This window comes from Triticum dicoccoides, chromosome 6A (genome assembly GCF_002162155.2).
Source record: "Triticum dicoccoides isolate Atlit2015 ecotype Zavitan chromosome 6A, WEW_v2.0, whole genome shotgun sequence".
In the NCBI taxonomy this organism is placed as follows: domain Eukaryota; kingdom Viridiplantae; phylum Streptophyta; class Magnoliopsida; order Poales; family Poaceae; genus Triticum; species Triticum dicoccoides.
The window spans coordinates 494332986-494350252 of record NC_041390.1 but is presented as its reverse complement, the minus strand read 5'-3'; positions in this window follow the sequence as shown (position 1 = coordinate 494350252).

Here is a 17267-nt window from a genome sequence, read left to right as displayed (position 1 = left end):
AAGCAAGTGGTAGGTATCGCAACATAGGCATAGCAAAAGAGCGAGCAACTAGCAAGAAAAGATAGAAGTGATTTCGAGGGTATGGTCATCTTGCCTGAAATCCTGCAAGGAAGAAGAACGAGTCCATGAAGAAGATAAACGGACGTAGTCGAACGGATCCTCACAAATGCAACATTATCGGAACCAACCCGAAGAAGCAACACTGGAAAGAAGCAAACAACATAGTAAACAACCAACACATAAGCATGACATGATGCACAACCAAGTATGATGCATGTCCGGTTTAATGAAACATGGCATGGCAAAGTGCAACAAACAACACTACAATTAAGTGGAGCTCATATTGAAGAAAACACCACATGACTTATTTAGTTCGATCTTGTTTATGTACCCAACAATATTAAATAATGTTAAACATGGCAAGAGGGTGAAGCAAAGAAACTATCTATCTAGGCAAGTTTAAATGAGGCCGGAAATAACAAACAACAATTCCGGTAAAGCCCCATATGCATATTTTAAGATTTGGTACTGTTCTGCCCTAAACCATATTTTATAGTTATTAAACATGCAAAGTGATGCCAGCATGGTAAACTAGGCATTTTTCCACCCCATTACATATAAAGTTTATTAAAATCCGAGTTACTGTTATTTAGTGATGAATTAAATCATTTTAACATGACATAGGAGCAAATTTAAACAAACATCATTTTAGACATTTTAAACATGGATGAAAGTGGCATATAATTAACCTACACATAATTCTAAGCATTTTTCATATATGATTCATTTTAATACGATGCACGGTTAAAGAGTTATTATATGCATGAAGAACAAGGGCTTTTCTGTAAAACCGTAAACTCTGGATAAATAGACAGATCACCTGATAAAAAAAGAAGTTGGGCCGAAAGTGGCCGGCCCAACATGAGGAAAGAAAAAAAAACAAGAGGGTGCCGGAGCTGGGCTCACCATGGGCCAAGGCCCGTGAAGGCTGGCAGGCTCGCAGCGGGAGCTGGGCTGGAGGAGGGACGCGACCCATGTGCGGTCGATGGGGAGGACTTGTTCGATCTAGCTGGAGGAGTCAACGCGAGCGCGTGGCCATGTTCCTGAAATAGAGGAAGTAGGGGTGCGCTGCTTCAGGTGGTGCAGGCGCAACAACGAGCGAAGCAGGACTCGGCGTGGACGAAGGAGGATGGGGGCGGTGCCGGGATGCTGCAGAAGAGGACCAGTGTCGGGGATGGCTTGCGGGAGCTCCACACCGAAGGAGAACGACAGAACGGCAGATTCAGGCGGGGCAGGGCGGCAGAGCTCGCCAGGGATGGGGGGATCCGGCACGAACAGGGCTCCTCTCGAGCTCGGTGCTGCTCCACGATGGGAGGACGAAGAGGACGAAGCAAGGCGGCGGTGAAGCACCTGGCATGGGCAAATCGAGCAGGAGGAAAGCGCTTGTTCATCTCGGTCTCGCACAAAAGAAAGCAGGTGACAGCAGAAGGAACGACGACCGCGGTGGATCCCTCGGGGACGGACCCGATCTGGCAGCTGCGGGCAATCGACGATGTCGGGAAGGCCATAGCGACTCGACAGTGGCGGCGGTCCATGGCGACGGTGGTGGTCCTGCAAGGACATGGCGGAGAGAGAGCCTTGAGAGAGAGAGAGACAAACATAGGGAGGAGGAAGAACGAGGGAAGAAATAAAGGAGGGGCGGCGCTCATCTGTTGGTTGTAACTGCCGGCGACGGCCGGACCTGGAGTCAAGGTGGAGGTGCTGCATCTCCGGTTGGTGGACGAGGGGCTCCAGGGGAGGCGCGGGTAGGACCGTGGGGATTCTCGGAGTTTGGGCAGGTGGCTGCGCTCGGGATCAAAGGAGGAGCACTGGTTGGTTGGATCGGGCAGAGGGAGGTTTCGAGGGGGATTTGGAATGTGGCGGCGGCTGATTTGGACTGATGGGACAAGCCTCCTAATTTTTAGGGTTTGTCCAAATAGACTAGGGGTGGAGTATATATATACCTCACAGACTAGGTTAGGGGATACCTCGTCCGTACGATCGCAACCAGACGATTGCGGATAAAATAGCTAAGGAGCCCAATTAACAAAACGGGGATGTTTTGTAGATGTTTGGGGATAATCCGGACCCAACGGTGACGACTCCCCGGGTCGGGTTCACGACAACTTCCGGACGCGCGCGAGGGGTGGATGCACTGTGCAGAGAGGGTAGGCATGGGCCTAGGTGGACTGTGGCAAGGCTGAGAGGAGAGAAGAGAGAGAGAGAGCCCGACAGCAGTTTCCGGAGACCGAAAACGTCCGACGATAGACCGGCTATACTGCCGCTATAGTTATCCGTTGGGGCGTCAAACGGACTACGAATGCGATGAAACTTGACAGGCGGTCTATCTACACTATAATAAGAGCACACACCAACTTTCAACCCATTCCAAGAACATTTTCTGACCACTTATAGAATAATATTTCGGACGTGCCGCGGGCTCGTGCAAGTGTCGTTGGACTTAGAACGGACAACGGAAGGAACGGGGAGGCCGGGACGGATGCAAGTTTTGAAAACATGATGATGCAATGCACATGATGACATGACAAGATGCAACACGCAAGCGAATGACGTGGCAACAATAGCGAATAACTGAAAGACACCTGGCACATCGGTCTCGGGGTGTTACAGAGAAGCCACTAGTGAAACCTATGGCCCCCGGGTCTATCTTTATCATATTGATCTCCTACTACTTAGTTATTTCCTTTGCTATTTACTTTGCCTTTAATTCACTTTGCATATTTTATCATAAAAATACCAAAAATATTATCTTATCATATCTCACTCTCGTAAGTGGCCTTATAGGGATTGACAACCCCTATTTGCGTTGGTTGCGAGGATTTATTTGTTTTGTGCAGGTACTGAAGGAAATATGCCCTAGAGGCAATAATAAAGTTATTATTTATTTCCTTATATCATGATAAATGTTTATTATTCATGCTAGAATTGTATTAACCGGAAACATAATACATGTGTGAATACATAGACAAACAGAGTGTCACTAGTATGCCTCTACTTGACTAGCTCGTTGATCAAAGATGGTTATGTTTCCTAACCATAGACATGAGTTGTCATTTGATTAACGGGATCACATCATTAGGAGAATGATGTGATTGACTTGACCCATTCCGTTAGCATAGCACTTGATTGTTTAGTTTGTTGCTATTGCTTTCTTCATGACTTATACATGTTCCTATGACTATGAGATTATGCAACTCCCGTTTACCGGAGGAACACTTTGTGTGCCACCAAACATCACAACATAACTGGGTGATTATAAAGGTGCTCTACAGGTGTCTCCAAAGGTACTTGTTGGGTTGGCGTATTTCGAGATTAGGATTTGTCACTCCGATTGTCGGAGAGGTATCTCTGGGCCCTCTTGGTAATGCACATCACTTAAGCCTTGCAAGCATTGCAACTAATGAGTTAGTTGCAGGATGATGTATTACGAAACGAGTAAAGAGACTTGCCGTTAACGAGATTGAACTAGGTATTGAGATACCGACGATCGAATCTCAGGCAAGTAACATACCGATGACAAAGGGAACAACATATGTTGTTATGCGGTCTGACCGATAAAGATCTTCATAGAATATGTGGGAGCCAATATGAGCATCCAGGTTCCGCTATTGGTTATTGACTGGAGACGTGTCTCGGTCATGTCTACATTGTTCTCGAACCCGTAGGGTCCGCACGCTAAAGGTTTCAATGCCAGTTATATTATGAGTTTATGAGTTTTGATGTACCGAAGGAGTTCGGAGTCCCGGATGAGATCGGGGACATGATGAGGAGTCTCGAAATGGTCGAGACATAAAGATTGATATATTGGACGACTATATTCGGACATCGGAAAGGTTCCGAGTGATTCGGGTATTTTTCGGAGTACCGGAGAGTTACGGGAATTCGCTGGGGAGTATATGGGCCTTATTGGGCTTTAGGGGAAAGAGAGAGGAGAGGTTGGGCGCCCCCCCAAGGCCTAGTCCGAATTGGACTAGGGGGAGGGGCTGCGCCCCCTCCTTCCTTCTCTTCTCCCTTCCCTTGCCTTGACTCCTACTCCTACTACTTGGAAGGGGGGGGGGATCCTACTCCCGGTGGGAGTAGGACTCCTCCAGGGCGCGCCATAGGGGCCGGCCCTCTCCCCCCTCCTCCACTCCTTTATATACGTGACCAGGGGGCACCCCATAGACACAACAATTGATCATTGATCTCTTAGCCGTGTGCGGTGCCCCCCTCCACCATAATCCTCGATAATATTGTAGAGGTGCTTAGGCGAAGCCCTGCGACGGTAGAACATCAAGATCGTCACCACGCCGTCGTGTTGACGGAACTCATCCCCGACACTTTGCTGGATTGGAGTCCGGGGATCGTCATCGAGCTGAACGTGTGCGAAAACTCGGAGGTGCCGTAGTTTCGGTGCTTGATCGGTCGGGCCGTGAAGACGTACGACTACATCAACCGCGTTGTTATAACGCTTCCGCTTCCGGTCTATGAGGGTACGTAGATAACACTCTCCCCTCTCGTTGCTATGCATCACCATGATCTTGCGTGTGCGTAGGAAAATTTTGAAATTGCTACGTTCCCCAACAGTGGCATTCAAGCCAGGTTTTATGCGTTGATGTAATATGCATGAGTAGACCACAAGTGAGTTGTGGGCGATATAAGTCATACTGCTTACCAGCATGTCACACTTTGGTTTGGCGGTATTGTTGGATGAAACGGCCCGGACCGACATTACGCATACGCTTACGCGAGACTGGTTCTACCGATGTGCTTTGCACACAGGTGGCTGGCGGGTGTCAGTTTCTCCAACTTTAGTTGAACCGAGTGTGGCTACGCTCGGTCCTTGCGAAGGTTAAAACAACACCAACTTGACAAACTATCGTTGTGGTTTTGATGCGTAGGTAAGAATGGTTCTTGCTCAGCCCGTAGCAGCCACGTAAAACTTGCAACTACAAAGTAGAGGACGTCTAACTTGTTTTTGCAGGGCATGTTGTGATGTGATATGGTTAAGACGTGATGAGATATAAGTTGTTGTACGAGATGATCATGTTTTGTTGAAGTTATCGGCAACAGGCAAACGCCTTATGGTTATCTCTCTATTGCATAAGATGCAAGCACCAAATAATTGCTTTACTTTATCGCTATGCGATAGCAATAGTTGCAAGAGCAATTGTTGGCGAGACAACCATGTGACGACACATTGATATAGATCAAGATGATGGAGATCATGGTGTCATGCCGGTGACGATGGCGATCATGATGATACTTTGGAGATGGAGATCAAAGGCACAAGATGATGATGGCCATATCATGTCACATATTTTGATTGCATGTGATGTTTATCTTTTATAAATCTTATTTTGCTTAGTTCGACGGTAGCTTTATAAGATGATCTCTCACTAATTATCAAGGTACAAGTGTTCTCCCTGAGTATGCACCATTGCGAAAGTTCTTCGTGCCGAGACACCACGTGATGATCGGGTGTGATAGGCTCTACGTTCAAATACAACGGGTGCAAAACAGTTGCACAACAGAATACTCAGGTTAAACTTGATGAGCCTAGCATATAACAGATATGGCCTCGGAACACAGAGACCGAAATGTCGAGCGTGAATCATATAGTAGATATGATCAACATAGTGATGTTCACCATTGAAACTACTCCATCTCACATGATGATCGGACATGGTTTAGTTGATATGGATCATGTGATCACTTAGAAGATTAGAGGGATGTCTGTCTAAGTGGGAGTTCTTAAGTAATATGATTAATTGAACTTTAATGAACTTAGTCCTGGTAGCATTAGCATATCTATGTTGTAGATCAATAGCTCGCGATGTTGCTCCCAGTTTATTGTGTTCCTAGAGAAAAATTATGTTGAAAAATGTTAGTAGCAATGATGCGGATTGGATCCATAATCTGAGGATTATCCTCATTGTTGCACAGAAGAATTATGTCTTTGATGCACCACTAGGTGATAGACCTATTGCAGGAGTAGAGGCAGACGTTATGAACGTTTGGCTAGCTCAATATGATGACTACTTGATAGTTTAGTGCACCATGCTTAACGGCTTAGAATCGGGACTTCAAAGATGTTTTGAATGTCATGGACCATATGAGATGTTCCATGAGTTGAAGTTAATATTTCAAGCAAATACCCGAGTTAAGAGATATGAAGTCTCCAACAAAGTTCTATAGCTAAAAAGATGGAGGAGAATAGCTCAAGCAGTGAGCATGTACTCAGATTGTCTGGGTATTACAATCGCTTGAATCAAGTGGGAGTTAATCTTCTAGATAAAATAGTGATTGATAGAATTCTCTAGTCACCATCACCAAGTTAGTAGAACTTCACGATGAACTATGATATGCAAGGGATAACGGAAACGATTCCCAAGCTCTTCGTAATGCTGAAATCAACGAAGGTAGAAATCAAGAAAAATATCAAATGTTGATGGTAGACAAGACTACTAGTTTCAAGAAAAGGGCAAAGGGAAGAAGGGGAACTTCAAGAAGAACGGCAAGCAAGTTGCTGCTCAAGTGAAGAAGCCCAAGTCTGGTCCTAAGCCTGAGACTAAGTGCTTCTACTGCAAAGGGACTGGTCACTGGAAGCGGAACTGCCCCAAGTATTTGGCGGATAAGAAGGATGGCAAAGTGAACAAAGGTATATTTGATATACAGATTATTGATGTGTATTTTACTAGTGTTCGTAGCAACCCCTCAGTATTTGATACTGGTTCAGTTGCTAAGAATAGTAACTCGAAATGGGAGTTGCAGAATGAACAGAGACTAGTTAAGGGTGAAGTGACGATGTGTGTTGGAAGTGGTTCCAAGATTGATATGATCATCATCACACACTCCCTATACTTTCGGGATTAGTGTTGAACCTAAATAAGTGTTATTTGGTGTTTGCGTTGAGCATGAATATGATTTGATCATGTTTATTGCAATACGGTTATTCATTTAAGTAAGAGAATAAATTGTTGTTCTGTTTACATGAATAAAACCTTATATGGTTACACACCCAATGAAAATGGTTCGTTGGATCTCGATCGTAGTGATACACATATTCATAATATTGAAACCAAAAGATGCAAAGTTAATAATGATAGTGCAACTTATTTGTGGCACTGCCGTTTAGGTCATATTGGTGTAAAGCGCATGAAGAAAATCCATGCTGATGGGCTTTTGGAATCACTTGATTATGAATCAGTTAATGCTTGCGAACCATGCCTCATGGGCAAGATGACTAAGACTCCATTCTTCGGAACAATGGAGCGAGCAACAGATTTGTTGGAAATCATACATACTGATGTATGTGGTCCGATGAAAATTGAGGCTCGCGGCAGGTATCATTATTTTCTGATCTTCACAAATGATTTGAGCAGATATGAGTATATCTACTTGATGAAACACAAGTCTGAAACATTTGAAAAGTTCAAAGAATTTCAGAGTGAAGTGGAGAATCATCGTAACAAAAATAACAATTTCTACGATATGATCGCAGAAGTAAAATATTTGAGTCACGAGTTTGGCCTTCAGTTAAAAACAATGTGAAATAGTTTCACTACTCACGCCACCTGGAACACCATAGTGTAATGGTGTGTCCGAACGTCATAACCGTACTTTATTAGATATGGTGCGATCTATGATGTCTCTTACCGATCTACCACTATCGTTTTGGGGTTATACATTAGAGACAGCTACATTCACGTTAAATAGGGCACCATCTAAATCCGTTGAGATGACACCGTATGAACTATGGTTTGGCAAGAAACCTAAGCTGTCGTTTCTTAAAGTTTGAGGTTGCAATGCTTATGTGAAAAAGTTTCAACCTGATAAGCTCAAACCCAAATCGGAGAAGTGCGTCTTCATAGGATACCCAAAAGAAAATGTTGGGTACACCTTCTATCACAGATCCGAAGGCAAGATATTCGTTGCTATGAATGGATCCTTTCTAGAGAAGGAATTTCTCTCGAAAGAAGTGAGTGGGAGGAAAGTAGAACTTGATGAGGTAACTGTACCTGCTCCCTTATTGGAAAGTAGTTCATCACAGAAATCTGTTCCTGTGACTACTACACCAATTAGTGAGGAAGCTAATGATGATGATCATGTAACTTCAGATCAAGTTACTACTGAACCTCGTAGGTAAACCAGAGTGAGATCCGCACTAGAGTGGTACGGTAATCCTGTTCTGGAGGTCATGTTACTTGACCATGACGAGCCTATGAACTATGAGGAAGCGATGATGAGCCCAGATTCCGCGAAATGGCTTGAGGCCATGAAATCTGAGATGAGATCCATGTATGAGAACAAAGTATGGACTTTGATTGACTTGCCCAAAGATCGGCGAGCCATTGAGATTAAATGGATCTTCAAGAGGAAGACGGACGCTGATAGTAGTGTTACTATCTACAAAGCGAGAATTGTCGCAAAAGGTTTTCGACAAATTCAAGGTGTTGACTACGATGAGAGTTTCTCACTCGTATCTATGCTTAAGTCTGTCCGAATCATGTTAGCAATTGCCACATTTTATGAAATCTGGCAAATGGATAAACAAAACTGCATTCCTTAATGGATTTATTAAAGAAGAGTTGTATATGATGCAACCAGAAGGTTTTTTCAATCCTAAAGGTGCTAACAAAATATGCAAGCTCCAACGATCCATCTATGGACTGGTGCAAGCATCTCGGAGTTGGAATATATGCTTTGATAAGTTGATCAAAGCATATAGTTTTATACAAACTTGCGGTGAAGCCTGTATTTACAAGAAAGTGAGTGGAAGCACTACATCATTTCTGATAAGTATATGTGAATGACATATTGTTGATCAGAGATAATGTAGAATTATTCTGCAAAGCATAAAGGAGTGTTTGAAAGGAGCTTTCAAAGAAAGACTTCGGTGAAGCTGCTTACATATTGAGCATCAAGATCTATAGAGATAGATCAAGACGCTTGATAAGTTTTTCAATGAGTACATACCTTGACAAGATTTTGAAGTAGTTCAAAATGGAATAGTCAAAGAAAGAGTTCTTTCCTGTGTTACAAGGTGTGAAATTGAGTAAGACTCAAAGCCCGACCACGGCAGAAGATAGAGAGAGAATGAAAGTCATTCCCTATGCCTCAGCCATAGGTTCTATAAGATATGCCATGCTGTGTACCAGACCTATTGTATACCCTGCCCTGAGTTTGGCAAGGGAGTACAATAGTGATCTAGGAGTAGATCACTGGACATTGGTCAAAATTATCCTTAGTGGAATAAGGATATGTTTCTCGATTATGGAGGTGAGAAAAGGTTCGTCGTAAAGGGTTACGTCGATGCAAGTTTTGACACTGATCCAGATGACTCTAAGTCTCAATCTGGATACATATTGAAAGTGGGAGCAATTAGCTAGAGTAGCTCCATGCAGAGCATTGTTGACATAGAAATTTGCAAAATACTTACGGATCTGAATGTGGCAGACCTGTTGACTAAACTTCTCTCACAAGCAAAACATTATCACACCTCAGTACTCTTTGGGTGTTAATCACATAGCGATGTGAACTAGATTATTGACTCTAGTAAACCCTTTGGGTGTTGGTCACATGTCGATGTGAACTATGGGTGTTAATCACATGGTGATGTGAACTATTGATGTTAAATCACATGGCGATGTGAACTAGATTATTGACTCTAGTGCAAGTGGGAGACTGAAGGAAATATGCCCTAGAGGCAATAATAAAGTTATTATTTATTTCCTTATATCATGATAAATGTTTATTCTTCATGCTAGAATTGTATTAACCGGAAACATAATACATGTGTGAATACATAGACAAACAGAGTGTCAAGTAGTATGCGTCTACTTGACTAGCTCGTTGATCAAAGATGGTTATGTTTCCTAACCATATACATGAGTTGTCATTTGATTAACGGGATCACATCATTAGGAGAATGATGTGATTGACTTGACCCATTCCGTTAGCATAGCACTTGATCGTTTAGTTTGTTGCTATTGCTTTCTTCATGACTTATACATGTTCCTATGACTATGAGATTATGAAACTCCCGTTTACCAGAGGAACACTTTGTGTGCCACCAAACGTCACAACGTAACTGGGTTGGCGTATTTCGAGATTAGGATTTGTCACTCCGATTGTTGGAGAGGTATCTCTGGGCCCTCTCGGTAATGCACATCACTTAAGCCTTGCAAGCATTGCAACTAATGAGTTAGTTGCAGGATGATATATTACGAAACGAGTAAAGAGACTTGCCGGTAACAAGATTGAACTAGGTATTGAGATACCGACGATCGAATCTCGGGCAAGTAACATACCAATGACAAAAGGGAACAACATATGTTGTTATGCAGTCTGACCGATAAAGATCTTCGTAGAATATGTGGGAGCCAATATGAGCATCCAGGTTCCGCTATTGGTTATTGACCGGAGACGTGTCTCGGTCATGTGTACATTGTTCTCTAACCCGCAGGGTCCGCACGCTTAAGGTTTCGGTGACAGTTATATTATGAGTTTATGAGTTTTGATGTACCGAAGGAGTTCGGAGTCCCGGATGAGATCGGAGACATGACAAGGAGTCTCGAAATGGTCGAGACGTAAAGATCGATATATTGGACGACTATATTCGGACATCGGAAAGGTTCTGAGTGATTCGGGTATTTTTCGGAGTACTGGAGAGTTACGGGAATTCGCCGGGGAGTATATGGGCCTTATTGGGCTTTAGGGGAAAGAGAGAGGAGAGGTTGGGCGCCCCCAAGGCCTAGTCCGAATTGGACTAGGGGGAGGGGCTGCGCCCCCTCCTTCCTTCTCTTCTCCCTTCCCTTGCCTTGACTCCTACTCCTACTACTTGGAAGGGGGGGGGGGATCCTACTCCCGGTGGGAGTAGGACTCCTCCAGGGCGCGCCATAGGGGCCGGCCCTCTCCCCCCTCCTCCACTCCTTTATATACGTGGCCAGGGGGCACCCCATAGACACAACAATTGATCATTGATCTCTTAGCCGTGTGCGGTGCCCCCTCCACCATAATCCTTGATAATATTGTAGCGGTGCTTAGGCGAAGCCCTGCGACGGTAGAACATCAAGATCGTCACCACGCCGTCGTGCTGACGGAACTCATCCCCGACACTTTGCTGGATCGGAGTCCGGGGATCGTCATCGAGCTGAACGTGTGCAAAAACTCGGAGGTGCCGTAGTTTCGGTGCTTGATCGGTCGGGCCGTGAAGACGTACGACTACATCAACCGCGTTGTTATAATGCTTCGGCTTCCGGTCTATGAGGGTACGTAGACAACACTCTCCCTTCTCGTTGCTATGCATCACCATGATCTTGCGTGTGCGTAGGAAATTTTTGAAATTACTACGTTCCCCAACAGGTACGAGGGACTCGCGCGTAGCCTCCTACTGGATTGATACCTTGGTTCTCAAAAACTGAGGGAAATACTTACGTTACTTTGCTCCATCATCCCTTACTCTTCGGGGAAAACCAACGCAGTGCTCAAGAGGTAGCAAGAAGGATTTCTGGCGCCGTTTCCGGGGAGGTCTACGCAAAAGTCAACATACCAAGTACCCATCACATACCCTTATCTCCCGCATTACATTATTTGCCATTTGCCTCTTGTTTTCCTCTCCCCCACTTCACCCTTGCCGTTTTATTCGCCCTCTCTCTCTATCCTCCCTCTCTTTCTCTATTTGCCTCTTTTTGCCCGCTTGCTTTTTGTTTGCTTGTGTGTTAGTTTGTTTGCTTGTCATTATGGCTAGTCCCTTATCTTCTCCGTTGACTCCTGAGTTCGAAATCTTTCACTTTAAACAGAGACTAGGAGAAAACTTAAAAGATGCCTGGTTGAGAATAATGGAGTCTTATCATAATTGTACCTCTGAAATAAACCTGAGAATTTTGCTTCGCAATTTTTATGTTGGATTAAATTTGTCTCATAGACAACTCCTGGATTGCGTTGCCAAAGGCAATTTTATTGAAATCGATCCCATATTGCACTTGAAATTATAGAAGGTATAGTGGGAACACTACCTCAACAAAAGGGGCCTCATCCTACTCAGGAAGAGACACAAGTTTTTGAATTTTTTTGTGAAGTTACTAAAATCTTGCAGAAATCTCTTGAACCTCTTAAGAACATTAGTGGAAATATTCACCGCATGAATATGTTGATTACCCTTTGCAATAAGCGGTTGGATTTGTTAGATCTAAAAATTTCATAATATGAAGGGAAACGTAAAGAACCTCCTGGATTCGAGCTCGATTCCACTAAAAAGTTGAAAACCAAAGATGTCAATACCTAGATCTATTCTTGCTTGTTATGCTTAGCTAGGGGCGTTAAACGATAGCGCTTGTTGGGAGGCAACCCAATTTTATTTTTATTCCTTGCTTTTTTCTCCTGTTTAGTAATAAATAATTTATCTAGCCTCTGTTTTTCTTGTGTTTTTTGTGTTTAATTAGTGTTTGTGCCAAGTAGAACCGTTGGGAAGACTTGGGGAAAGTCTTGTTACACTTGCTGTAAAAAACAGAAACTTTAGCGCTCACAAGAACTGCTGCCATTTTTATTTGGAAAGTGATATTTAGTTAATTATTTTTGAAGATGATTAATACATAAATTACTCACGTATAGAAATTTATTTTAGAATTTTTGGGGTTCCAGATCTTGCGCTAGCTACATATTACTACAGACTGTTCTGTTTTTGACAGATTCTGTTTTTCGTGTGTTGTTTGCTTATTTTGATGAATCTATGGCTAGTAAAATAGTTTATAAACCATAGAGAAGTTGGAATACAGTAGGTATAACACCAATGTAAATAAAAAATGAGTTCATTACAGTACCTTGAAGTGGTCTTTTATTTTCTTTCGCTAACGGAGCTCACGAGATTTTCTACTTTAAGTTTTGTGTTGTGAAGTTTTCAAGTTTTGGGTAAAGATTTGATGGACTATGGAACAAGGAGTGGCAAGAGCCTAAGCTTGGGGATGCCCATGGCACCCCCAAGATAATCTAAGGACACCTAAAATCCAAAGCTTGGGGATGCCCCGGAAGGCATCCCCTCTTTTGTCTACTTCTATCAGTAACTTTACTTGGAGCTATAGTTTTATTCGCCACATGATATGTGTTTTTCTTGGAGCGTCTTGTATTATTTAAGTCTTTGCTTTTTAGTTTACCACAATCATACTTGCTGTACACACCTTTTGAGAGAGCCATACATAATTTGGAATTTGTTAGAACACTCTATGTGCTTCGCTTATATCTTTTGAGTTATATAGTTTTGCTCTAGTACTTCACTTATATCTTTTAGAGCACGGTGATGGATTTGTTTTATAGAAACTATTGATCTCTCATGCTTCACTTATATTATTTTGAGAGTCTTAATAGCATGGTAATTTGCTTAAAATCCTAATATGCTAGGTATTCAAGATTAGTAAAATTTTCATAAGAGTGTTTTGAATACTAAGAGAAGTTTGATGCTTGATGATTGTTTTGAGATATGGAGGTAATAATATCAAAGTCGTGCTAGTTGAGTAGTTGTGAAATTGAGAAATGCTTGTGTTGAAGTTTGCAAGTCCCGTAGCATGCACATATGGTAAATGTTATGCAACAAATTTGAAACATGAGGTGTTATTTGATTGTCTTCCTTATGAGTGGCGGTCGGGGATGAGCGATGGTCTTTTCCTACCAATCTATCCACCTAGGAGCATGCGCGTAGCACCGAGGTTTTTGATGACTTGTAGATTTTTGCAATAAGTATGTGAGTTCTCTATGACTAATGTTGAGTCCATGGATTATACGCACTCTCACCCTTCCATCCTTGCTAGCCTCTTCGGTACCGTGCATTGCCCTTTCTCACATTGAGAGTTGGCGCAAACTTCACCGGTGCATCCAAACCCCGTGATATGATACGCTCTTTCACACATAAACCTCCTTATATCTTCCTCAAAACATCCACCATACCTACCTATTATGGCATTTCCATAGCCATTCCGAGATATATTGCCATGCAACTTTTCATCATTCCATTCATCATGACACATTCTTCATTGTCATATTGCTTAGCATGATCATGTAGTTGACATAGTATTTGTGGCAAAGCCACCATTCATAATTCTTTCATACATGTCACTCTTGGTCCATTGCATATCCCGGTACACCGCCGGAGGCATTCATATAGAGTCATCTTTTGTTCTAGTATCGAGTTGTAATCATTGAGTTGTAAATAAATAGAAGTGTGATGATCATAATTTTCTAGAGCATTGTCCCAAGTGAGGAATATATATATATATAAGAGAAAGGCCATAAAAAAGAAAAAGAAAAAGAGAAGGCCCAAAAAAAAGAAAAAAAGAGAAAGGCCATAAAAAAGAGAAAAATGAGAGAAAAAGAGAGAAGGGACAATGTTACTATCCTTTGCCACATTTGTGCTTCAAATTAGCATCGTAATCTTCATGATAGAGAGTCTCTTGTTTTGTCACTTTCATATACTAGTGGGAATTTTTCATTATAGAACTTGGCTTGTATATTCCAACAATGGGCCTCCTCAAGTACCCTAGGTCTTCATGAGCAAGCAAGTTGGATGCACACCCACTAGTTTCTTTTGTTGAGCTTTCATACATTTATAGCTCTAGTGCATCCGTTGCATGGCAAGCCCTACTCCTTGCATTAACATCAATCGGTGGGCATCTCCATAGCCCATTGATTAGCCTCGTTGATGTGAGACTTTCTCCTTTTTTGTCTTCTCCACATAACCCCCTCATTATATTCTATTACACCTATAGTGCTATGTACATGGCTCGCGCTATTGCGTGAAAGTTTATAGATTTGAGATTACTAAAGTATGAAACAATTGCTTGGCTTGTCATCGGGGTTATGCATGATGAGAGCATTATTCTGTGATTAAAATGAAACATGACTAAACCATATGATTTTGTAGGGATGAACTTTCTTTGGCCATGTTATTTTGAGAAGACATAATTGCTTAGTTAGTATGCTTGAAGTATTATTATTTTTATGTCAATATGAACTTTTGTCTTGAATCTTTCGGATCTGAATATTCATACCACAATTAAGAAGAATTACATTAAAATTATGCCAAGTAGTACTCTGCATCAAAAATTCTGTTTTTATCATTTACCTACTCGAGGACGAGCAGGAATTAAGCTTGGGGGTGCTTGATACGTCTCCAACGTATCTATAATTTTTGATTGCTCCATGCTATATTATCTACTGTTTTGGACATTATTGGGCTTTATTATCCACTTTTATATTATTTTTGGGACTAACCTATTAACCGGAGGCCCATCCTAGAATTGCTGTTTTTTGCCTGTTTTAGGGTTTCGACGAAAAGGAATATCAAACGGAGTCCAAACGGAATGAAACCTTCGGGAACGTGATTTTCTCAACGAACAAGACCCGGGAGACTTGGACCCTAAGTCAAGAAAGAAAACAGGAGGCCACGAGGTAGGGGGGCGCGCACACCCCCACCAGGCGCGCCGTCCACCCTCGTGGGCCCCCTGTTGCTCCACCGACGTACTCCTTCCTCCTATATATATCCACGTACCCCCAAACGATCAAAAAATGGAGCCAAAACCCTAATTCCACCGCCGTAACTTTCTGTATCCACGAGATCCCATCTTGGGGCCTGTTCCGGAGCTCCGCCGGAGGGGGCATCGATCACGGAGGGCTTCTACATCAACACCATAGCCCCTCCGATGAAGTGTGAGTGTTAACCTCAGACCTACGGGTCCATAGTTAGTAGCTAGATGGCTTATTCTCTCTTTTTGGATCTCAATACAATGTTTCGCCCCTCTCTTGTGGAGATCTATTCGATGTAATCTTCTTTTTGCGGTGTGTTTGTTGAGACTGATGAATTGTGGGTTTATGATCAAGTCTATCTATGAACAATATTTGAATCTTCTCTGAATTCTTTTATGTATGATTGGTTATCTTTGAAAGTCTCTTCGAATTATCAGTTTGGTTTGGCCTACTAGATTGATCTTTCCTGCAATGGGAGAAGTTCTTAGCTTTGGGTTCAATCTTGCGGTGTCCTTTCCCGGTGACAGTAAGGGCAGCAAGTCACGTATTGTATTGTTGCCATCGAGGATAACAAGATGGGGTTTTCTTCATATTGCATGACTCTATCCCTCTACAGCATGTCATCTTGCTTAAGGCGTTACTCTGTTTTTAACTTAGTACTCTAGATGCATGCTGGATAGCGGTCGATGAGTGGAGTAATAGTAGTAGATGCAGGCAGGAGTCGGTCTACTTGTCTCGGACATGATGCATATATACATGATCATACCTAGATATTTTCATAATTATGCTCAATTCTGTCAATTGTTCAACACTAATTTGTTCACCCACCGTAGAATACTTATGCTCTTGAGAGAAGCCACTAGTGAAACCTATGCCCCCCGGGTCTATCTTTATCATATTGATCTCCTACTACTTAGTTATTTCCTTTGATATTTACTTTGCCTTTATTTTACTTTGCATCTTTTATCATAAAAATGCCAAAAATATTATCTTATCATATCTATCAGATCTCACTCTCATAAGTGGCCTTATAGGGATTCACAACCCCTATTTGCATTGGTTACGAGGATTTATTTGTTTTGTGCAGGTACGTGGGACTCGCGTGTAGCCTCCTACTGGATTGATACCTTGGTTCTCAAAAACTGAGGGAAATACTTACGCTACTTTGCTGCATTATCCCTTCCTCTCCAGGGGAAACCAACGCAGTGCTCAAGAGGTAGCAACAATCAAGAACCTTGCAACCAACGCGATAAAGGGGTTGTCAATCCCTTCACGATCACTTGCAAAAGTGAGATCTGATAAAGATAATAAGATAAATATTTTTGGTATTTTTGTTGTATAGATTGAAAAGTAAAGATTGCAAAATAAAATAAACAGTAAACTAGAATTGTAGATCGAAAACTTACATGATATAAAATAGACCAAGGGGCCATAGGTTTCACTAGTGGCTTCTCTCATGATAGCAAGTATTACGGTTGGTGAACAAATTACTGCCAAGCAATTGATAGAAAAGCGCATAGTTATGAGAATATCTAGGCATGATCATGAATATAAGCATCACGTCCGTGTCAAGTAGACCGAAATGATTCTGCATCTACTCCTATTACTCCACACATCGACCGCTATCTAGCATGCATCTAGAGTATTAAGTTCATAAGAACAGAGTAACGCATTAGGCAAGATGACATGATGTAGAGGGATAAACTCAAGCA